Source organism: Ascidiella aspersa, chromosome 6 (assembly GCF_963924565.1).
Source record: "Ascidiella aspersa chromosome 6, kaAscAspe10.2, whole genome shotgun sequence".
NCBI lineage: Eukaryota > Metazoa > Chordata > Ascidiacea > Phlebobranchia > Ascidiidae > Ascidiella > Ascidiella aspersa.
The window spans coordinates 1928417-1938454 of NC_139452.1; positions in this window are offsets into that span (position 1 = coordinate 1928417).

Here is a 10038-nt window from a genome sequence, read left to right on the forward strand (position 1 = left end):
TTCTGCCAGCCAGAAGGATGCATTAATGTCTGCCGAAGGTAAAACAAAATTAAACATTTGTAAAATGTAACTAAATTAAAAACTTTATGAGTTGACTGATTTAGTGATATGTGATATAGTCAACCATATAAGTCTAAACAATTTTATTTGATTTAGGTTTTTGATGTCGTTCCGTTTAACCCTTTTTTTAATAAAGCTCTTTTTACTTTGCATTGATATAATTGATTTATTATTGTGGTTAAGTGCTTTTCATTTGCGGTTAATTGGGCTCCATTAGAAAATATAATGTCTGAATTATGTGTCTATCGGTGCATCCTGTTTTGTATGAACCCTTATTCTGTTGAGTCTATGCTTTAGTGAAGCAGCTTAATTCTTTATTATATTTTACTTTCCTCCTTGGTGGTCTAATTTATGTATTTATTTTCCTTTCAAAACCTTTTTATTATTTTAAACGTGAAAACTTTAAAACACTGGCACAAGCTTTTGTGTGATTTGTTACTTCGCTGAAAGTCCACACGTTTTTCTTGTGTAAACGTTACGTTTTGATTCGAGATTTTTAACCACAGTCATTTTAATCAAAGCCTCACAAATATAAACCCTGTAATCTATTGCAAAACTATTAAAAATCATTTTGAAATATTTATGGCCCTGAGTTATAACTTTACAAATTAAAATTATCGATTATTTTCGTCTGACTTATTTTGGTCAATTCTGTGAAAGTTGATTTTCGATCTCTCTCGCTCTACAGACTCTAGACTTAAGTAAACAAGGGAAAAGGTATTACGCAACAATGCCGAGCACTGCGCTGTATTGTTACGCGTGTTGCCAAACAATAGCTTATAGAATGTGACATCATCGATATACGCGAAAATACTCAGTTTGGATTAAAATGGCTTGATATTTAACTTGTATGCGGGAATATGCGACCACTGCTTAATATTGATTAAGAATTAGAGACAATTTTAATTGAAGAACAATTAGGGAATAAACACTAAAATATAAATTTTCTAAACTTTATGTTATGCTTTTTCAAATAAAATATTTGGCAAACTGTAAACAATTTACCAAAAAGGAACCTTAAAGAGGCCGAATAGGATTTCAACGTAAGCACTATTTCATATTTTGTTTCAACGCTTTAACTCAAAGAATTTCAATCAAAGTAGTTATGTCCATAAGCCACACCAAAATATTTGGCCGTCATTTAAGGTTTCAAATGAGCGGAAATTATTAGAAAGAAGTTTATTTTTTTAATTTCAAACGACGTCTTGCGAGTTTTAATGTTTTGTCGCATTCTTTAATTCTCGCATTCGCCTCAGGGTCGTCGATTTTTCTCCACAACTTGATTGCTGTTTTCGAACTCTGCATTGCTTTGTCATGTAGCTTCATCTGCAAATAACATTCACCGATTCGCAAGTGACAACGTGCAATAATCATTGGCACTAATTGTAATAATTCTTTATCGGGATCCGACTTTGAAAGAAGTTCGATTTCTTGTTCAATGCATTTCACCGCATTTTCAAACTTGCCAAGTTGTTAATAAGATAAACCGACATAATAAAACAAATATGTACGATCCTTTAGTGGAAGAAGTTTTATATATTCTTGCCCTTTATCGAAACAATCAACAACCTGCTCATGTTTGTTTAGTGTAAAGCTACAGCACATGAGTTGCCTATAACATTTTCCAATCCCTTCATCTCTCTTTACAGTTTTATGAAATCCTAAAAACATTCCTAGAGAAGTTTTAATCATGTTATAAGCTTCCTCGTGTCGATCAAGGTGGTTGAGACAAAACCCAGCGTTTACTCGTGCGCTTGCAACTAACTTAACAAAGACAAGTCCCCGATGTCCATCGCATATGGAGATTACTATTTTAAACTGATCTAACGCTAATTTGTTGTTATTGTTGTTTGCACTATAAATTGCAATACACAAATGCATTTTAGCTCTGGCATGAACTTTGCTTTGCTGAAATTGTTTACTTGAGGGGTAGAGCTCATAAGCTTCCTTATATAATTCACTTCCTTCTTAAACATATGCTCTTCAACATACAACCCGAACAACTCGCATTGGAATTCTCGTTCAACCATATCTGTGCTGCGTAAATGAAAAGCTTCTTCGCAGCATTCAATTGCATCCAAGTTCATTCCAAGCGCATTGTAACAACTTCCCATACTGAACAACGTTACTTGATTATTTGGATCGTGGTCTTCTAAAAAATCCAACGAACGTTGAAAGCACTCTAAAGCTATTTCATACTGATTCACTTTGAAGTAACACAAACCTTCGAAAAAGGATATGCTTGCCCTTTCTTGTTCGAATTTAAATATATTTTTGTTTGTGGCGTTTTTAATGAGCTCAATTGCTTCGTTATACAAACGTAAAGACATAAGCGAAAGCAAGACACGCAACCAATTTGATTCTTTCAATTCATATTGGTTGACGGTGAACATTTGCAGAGTGGAAGCAAATAAGAAAAATTCAACAATTCTAGATTTTCCAAATACTTCTAGCAACAAATCATGAAAAGGTTCAAATCTTGCGTCAAGATAATCGCACTGGCCGGAGTATTTGAAGTAAACCCGCAATCTAACTTCACAGGCGAAAGCAAGTGCGAACATAAAATCATCCGATTGTTGCTGTGATATTTGGCTTGGAGTCAATTCCCGCAAATTATCGAAGGAAGACGACGATTTGCAATTATATCGTCTACCAAGTGCTGCTATAAACAAAGTGACGCTTCGAAATACGACGCTTTTGATGTTTACTGAGTTTTCAACATGCATCAATCTCAAGCATTTAACGATGTTGAATTTGTCAGTATCCTCCTTAAGTTGTTTTTCTAAATTTTCATCGAAACGAGGTTGTTGTAAGATGTCAATTGTTTTCATTTTCATTTGATCGTAGATTGCATCATCGCCACAAACAAAGCATATTTTAGTTAAGATATCACCCAAGTGGTAATCGTTTTTAAGGTCAATTTCCCGTCCAAGATATTCGAGCATTTCAGAAACAGGTTTGATCAGCTCAGTATCCCAGGGTTTGTTCGGTGTAGCTGACCTACCAAGTGGAAACTTGCAAGCATGTGGCATCATTCCATCAAACGAAATGCCACGAGGTGTGTGCGCATCAAATAACCAATCTTGGTCGTTTTCCTGATCATTAATGAAAGGCAAAGCTACGCTTGGTATTATAGTTTCACCAAAGTTTACAACCACAACTTGAAACATCACAGACACCCAACGGAAATATTCAAGTATTTCGTCATAATCTAAATGATTTTGAACACCTTCTTCTAACAAATAGATGTGCTCGAAATCTGAATAAGGAGTGATTTCATTTCTAGCAAGTGATCCCATTCCAACCAAAGCATATTTACAAGGAGCTGGACCTGTAGCTTCCACACAAAACTCCATTATATCTGCCATTAGCCACTGGTATTTTTCTGTGATGATTTTTTGTAAACTCTCTATCAGACTAGCTCTGCGTTGATCGGTTTCTGCAAGTGAAATTGCTTTTAACGCAATATCCTTTATCCAACACCGAAAGTCTTTCACTTTATTGACAGATGCTTCAACTAGTTGCTTCAAACTGTCCACACTGGTTTCATGGCTGCCAGCATGTTGAAGAACATGCGAACAAAGCTCATCGAGATCTTTCTCAACCTCAGCAACGTTGTCAGGTTTCCTCACAACAGCTGCATTTAACAACACGGCGCTGCGAATGAGAGATATTTTCTTGTCTCTACCATCGGGTAATTCATCAGCTATTTCGTGATATGTCCGGCCGAGTTGATGGATAACTTTGGCGGATTGCTTTACATCACGTTCCTTTCCGTTTGCGTAACATAATGACTTTAATTCCTTCGCAAGTTCAAAAGTTTTAGCTTTGTGAATACTAGCTTTATTATCTGAGCACCCTTGCATATTTTAACTAATTGTAAAAAAATTCTAAAAGATTAATTGCTGTAACAAAATACAAAAAATATCATTCGTGTTATCTGCACTTTTGTTTTACATAACAAACTTTAACATGACTCCTGAACTATAAGCAATTAAGTTCTACTGGCTGTAATTCAGTCTACATTGCAACTACAGCTTAACATTAAGCTTACACCAACACAAGTAGGCTGGTTGTGACGCAAATATACCGACTGTAGTGCAACAAAGGAAGTGTGGCGCTTTTTATGCTTTGACAATAAATCGACCGTGACGAGTTATACGACGATTCCGACAAAAGACGTTTGACTTGGCTACGGTTTTGTATAGCCACGAGCGGACCAAAATATGGTAAAAAATAATTGTTGCGCAGTTAAGAGTTTGAATTGACTTTTTGCATTTTTGCAAGCTGCTTATTTAGTCACTCTACTTAAAATACAACTCAAAACATTGTTTGTTTTTTCATTGTATATATCGTTTTAAGAAAAAATAAAAACAAATTATGATATTTTTATTAATTTACGAAGACAAGAATGTAGATGTTGAACAGTCATGCAAACAAATATGATAAATTATACTACGCCATTCGATTAAATGCCGCTTCCACACAGGCCGAATCCTTATAAAGGAAGCTTTAGTTAAACCCATTCAGACACAATCAGCGGGAACATGTTATTCTTCCGAACGTGTAGCGCCACGTATAGTGCACCGGTTAGGCATGGGTCAACATGTCATGCCTTAATTGTTTAGCCTTCTCAAGAAGCAATTACGCTTTCCGTAACAAAACTTTTTGGTTGCATGTAATTGTCATGTACATTTTATATCGGTTACAGAGTTCCCGCTATTTTTTTACCATGTGCGCAGGTGCCCAAAGACGCACAAGCCGTAAATAAGTGCGCAAAGTGCCCAAATTTTTCCACAAAATAGTGCCCAAATTGGATACACAGGTGACCTTTTTTATCTTCACTATTTTTAGTCTGTTAATTTACCGAACTTGCAAGTCAGAACTTTCGTTTTTTTAGTTCTTTAATACAATCTGTAATTATTTTTTGCTTGCTTTATCGGATGCTTTCGTTGCAATTTTATCGGACGGATGCTTTCGTTTGCAGAGGGGAGCAATATGCGCGGGAGAGCACGAGAGGCGTCGCCGCCATAATCTTAATTAATTTCTCCCAGACATAAAAATGACTCTCTTTATTTGGAGAATTGCGCTCGCTTGAGACGCGATTCGCTTGGCAGTTTGTGTGGCGGACTTGGTCAAGCTTAGTGCTGTGTCACCGCATAATGGTCGAGGTAATTATCGCGCGTAGTGCAGCGGTTTTAGCATTAAGCATTTTTAACTTTTACACAGGTTACGCATTTTTTTAAAGTGATAACTTTAATTAGAAACAAATTTGGCCTTCACGTTCATATTGACATAAATTTAACCTATCCTCCTTTAGTTGATACAACACGCAACTTTGCTTTTTCGGGGTATATTGTAATTTGCACTGTACACTGTTTTACCAAAAAAATGAGCTTAAAAGTTTTATCTTCGGAAAGTCCAAACCTTTTAAGCATTAAAAAACAGATTGAAAAGTTCTTTTTTGCCAAAAAAAGCATATCGCAGATAATTGTAAAAATTTTGTTTAAAAAAAATGTAAAGCTATTACGAGTTTTTTATATAAAGCAAGTACTTTCCTATAACACAAAACATACAGTGCAAAACACAGATACCTTGAGCTAAAAATATCTCTAAATTAGGAATACAATAAAATTGTAAAACAAAAGATTCGCGCGTATCGCAAAAAAATTCCTGTTACTGAGAAGCATGGCCTGGTGTATAACCTCTATGCAAAACTTAGATTCTAGTCAACTGCACTACCTTGTTTAGACAAACTAAGCCTAAAATTGGGCACTTTTTTTCCGTGCGTAGCTCGGATAAAACTAATTTGGGTACTTTTTTGGTCGTACGTAGCTCAAATAAAACTAATTGGAGCACTTTTTGTTCCGTACGTAACTCAAAAAATACTAAGTTGAGCACTTTTTTGTCTGTACGTAGCTCGGATAAAATAAATTTGGGCCCTTTTTGGTCGTACGTAGCTCGGATAAAACTAATTTGGGCACTTTTTGTGTCCGTACGTAGCTCCGATAAAACAAATTAGGGCACTTTTTGGTCGTACGTAGCTCGGATAATACTAAGTTGAGCACTTTTTTGGTCGTACGTAGCTCGGATAAAATAAATTTGGGCACTTTTTTGTCCGTACGTAGCTCGATAAAACTAATTTGGCCACTTTTTCGAAACTTTCGTGAAGCAAACATGGGGTACATAAAGTATAATACGTAATAATCTTTGCAAAATAGTGATAATGTGGGCTTAAGCAGACGACCGGAGGTCGAATTTAAGTAAAAAAACAACTTTTAATTTTTTTCTTTGGCTTGGGCACTGTTGTGAAAAAAAGTGCGCAAGTGCCCAAAATTTTGCGCAAATGCGGAAAAATTATGCGCTCATCGGGAACACTGATCGGTTATAACACGAAGCTAGCCAATTTACAAATTCAGGTTTACCGTGCTTATTGCGGTTGTAATTAACTTACATCGTCGGGACACCACAGTCGTTCTTCACTCTATCAACGCCCCAATTTCATATTTTATTTCATTCGGTAATCAAAAGTGCCAGAAATACAGGTCGGTCACGTTTAAAATGACTTTGTTTGCTGGTCAGTCATTTCTCCCAGACAAAAGTTCATGAGCGTTTTCCTTTTGAAAACTGAAACCATGGAAAGAAGTAACAAAAGTAAATAAATAAAAGGACGAACTACCAAGCTTATAAAGCTTGTTACCACATATTTCTACAGGACGCTAAGCAAATCAATGCTGAAGTCCAGACACCACTGCCCGTTTATTATTACAATGTTTATGTTTGAACATTAAGTCCCTAGTCCTGTAACATTTTTGAAATATAGATACGTAAGTGAAATATTTTGTTATCCGAAGCTTAGCCACGAGCGGACCAAATCATTGGACGTCCACAAATGAGAGTGGCGGATGGTTGGGCGTGATGCGCTCACGCGGTAAGTCGGCCATCTTCTCTTGTCCGCTGGCCGCATTTCGTCGGCAGCAGAAAATGCATTTTCCAAGCACTCGTCGTACAGCAACTCCTCCGTGAACGACCCAATATCTTTGGCGCGGAAAATTCCATGTTAGTTGTAATCTCACGCTCTAATTTAATTGAATATGCAACACACAGATGCAATGATAACATGCAATGATTAAAAGTATATCCAAGTGCATATAACAGAACATGGTAAAATGCATACAATGTTAAACCAGTAGAGGTTTGAATGGTAGTTATAATATGTGTGTTGTACAAGAATCAACTTCAAGCCCAAAGTGCTGAGATAAAGTGAAGTCTAAACAAACCTTATACATAATACCACCTTTTACAATATTGTGAAACAAACCAAACGTTTTACCTGCATATATATATTCATAATTTTGTAATTCAGGAATACCAAGCAACAGACCAGACAAAAACAAATATTTTTCTTCCGCCTTCGCAAATACATTCTGCTATGGATTTAAACCTGACGTTGCGCTATTTTCTTTATTGTGTTTTCTTGCTTAATGACCTTTTATAATGTCTAACAGATTATGGTTACCCAAGGCCTGTGTGCCGTATATGTGGCCCGCGGAACATTGTTTACGTTAATTGTGCTTAAATATTTTATAATTTATGCAGAATTTGTTGTTAGTATTCCCCTTATAAACAAAAAGTACAACATAAAATATAAACAGGGCGTATTAATAGACGGGGGCTATGCTATGGCCACGTAAAGAATACATTTTGGATCAACTCATCTATTCAAACTTTCGCATTGCAAATTATTTTAGCCCAAATGCGCGCTTACATATTGGAATTTTATTTGAACTATGTAAACGATGAAATGTATCCGGCTTCCTAAAAGCTTTTTTACTTCGCCTTTACTGTTTGTTCAGAGAGCAGCCCCGTGCACCAGTTCAGTAAATAAATATGGAGCCTCAGCCATTGATTGTCATAACAAGCGAAACTTCTACGTCGAATAAAAATTTTGTTCGCATTCTTAAATTTATTGTTAACAATATTTATTTAAAAACTTGCTTCCATCGTCAAACCTAGGTTTTATATTAAAAGTGAATTCAATGTGGCAATGAGAGAATATAACTTGGGCGCAATAATGATCTACTTTGGTTAATTTTTAACTTCGCATTAAACCGATAAGTTGCTCGCGTTTTACTTCAGCACTGGTTTCGATTTATTGCACGAAACGGGAAAATAGAGTTTACTAAGCAACCTTCTATCGTTGTCCAGGTGATCAAGAAGTTAATCGTTTTATATTAGTTTGGTTTTACGGGATTAACATAATTAATCTTTGTATACATTTTTGTTATTTAGGGATATTACTTGACAGAGCAAAGAATCTAAAACCCTTTCGTCAAAAAACGCTGCTTTGAAAGCAAACCTTAGATACAACAATAATAATTATGTCGACCTATTATCTGACGGTATAGTTTATATACAGACTGGTATCGGGTATCGGTTCCATCCGATATTATCGGACAAATTTCCACCAACAAATTCACAGTGAAACTTTAGACATTATAAAAAAACGAGTAGTAGTAACACATTTATTTAAATATGCAAAACACAAATGCAAAGAAGAAGTACAACAGCATTAAAAGTTTATCCAAGTACATATCAAAATATGGTAAAATGCATGCAATAATAACGAGTAAGTTTAAATGGCGAACTAGATCAACAAATGGTTGAAATAAAGTGATCTATACAATAATAAATCAACATTATAGCTTACAGTGTTTAAGTAAACACCATGGCGTATCCAAGTGTTTAAACAATGTTATTTATGCCAACAAAATGCAAACAAATTCGCAAACGCACAAGCGGAAGTGAAAGGCGAAAAGAATGATGACGACTGACATATGCTCGCAAAAATGTGTTAATGACAAAAAAACAAAAATTATAATTAGGAAGAAGTTTATTTTTTTCGATTTCAAACCTTCTCGCCTCAATAATCCTAAAGAATTAGTTGTGCTGATTGGTTATTATTAATCACGTGATTAGACGTAACAATGCCTTTAACAATGACAAATTGTTGGGCTTTTTGTTTCTTAGATAAATAAAAAAGTAACCTCCGGAAATTATTGTGTTAGTTGTGGGTTAGGCTATTAATAATGCAGATACTATGGAATATAATCATGTAGTTAGAGTTCCCTTAAACACATAACAGTTTGTTTTAAGTAAATAACGGCATTTTATGAACTTCATATTTTTGTTTAGAATCGTTATGGCGATAGAAATCTAAAGCAATTAAAATGCACAAGCGCGAGTAAAAAATGGTGGTGTCTAATATATCTATAGAAACATGCTATCAAAAACGTGTAACTGACGCAAGAACAAAAAAAATATAATCAAAAATAAGTTTATTTTTTTGGTTTCAAGGCACGTCTTGCACGTTTTAATATTTCATCGCATTCTTTAATTCTCTCACTCGCCAAAGGATGGTCGATTTTTCTCCACAACTTAATTGCTGTTTTCGAAATCTGCATTGCTTTGTCACGTAGCTTCATCTGCAAATAACATTCACCCATATACAAGTGACATTCTGCAATACATATCGCTAACTCTTTATCGGGATCCGACGTCGAATGAAGTTCGATTTCTTGTTCAAAGCATTTCACTGCTTTTTCAAACTTGTCAAGTTGTTGATACGAATGACCGACATAATAAAATGAATATTTACGTTCTTCTAATGGAAGCTGTTTTATATATTCTTGCCCTTTATCGAAATAACCAACAACCTGCTCATGTTTATTTAGTTTATCGCTACAACAAATGAGTTTCGCGAAACAACTTCCAATCATTACATCTATCTCTACAGTTTTATGAAATCCTAAATACATTCCGAGAGAAGTTTCCAGTGTGTTATAAGCTTCCTCGTATTTTTCAAGTTTGTTGAGACAAATTCCAGAGTGTAATTGAGCATTTGCAACTAACATCATAAAGTCATTTCCCTGATGTCCGTCACATGTTGAGATTGCTTCTTTTAACTGATCTAACGCT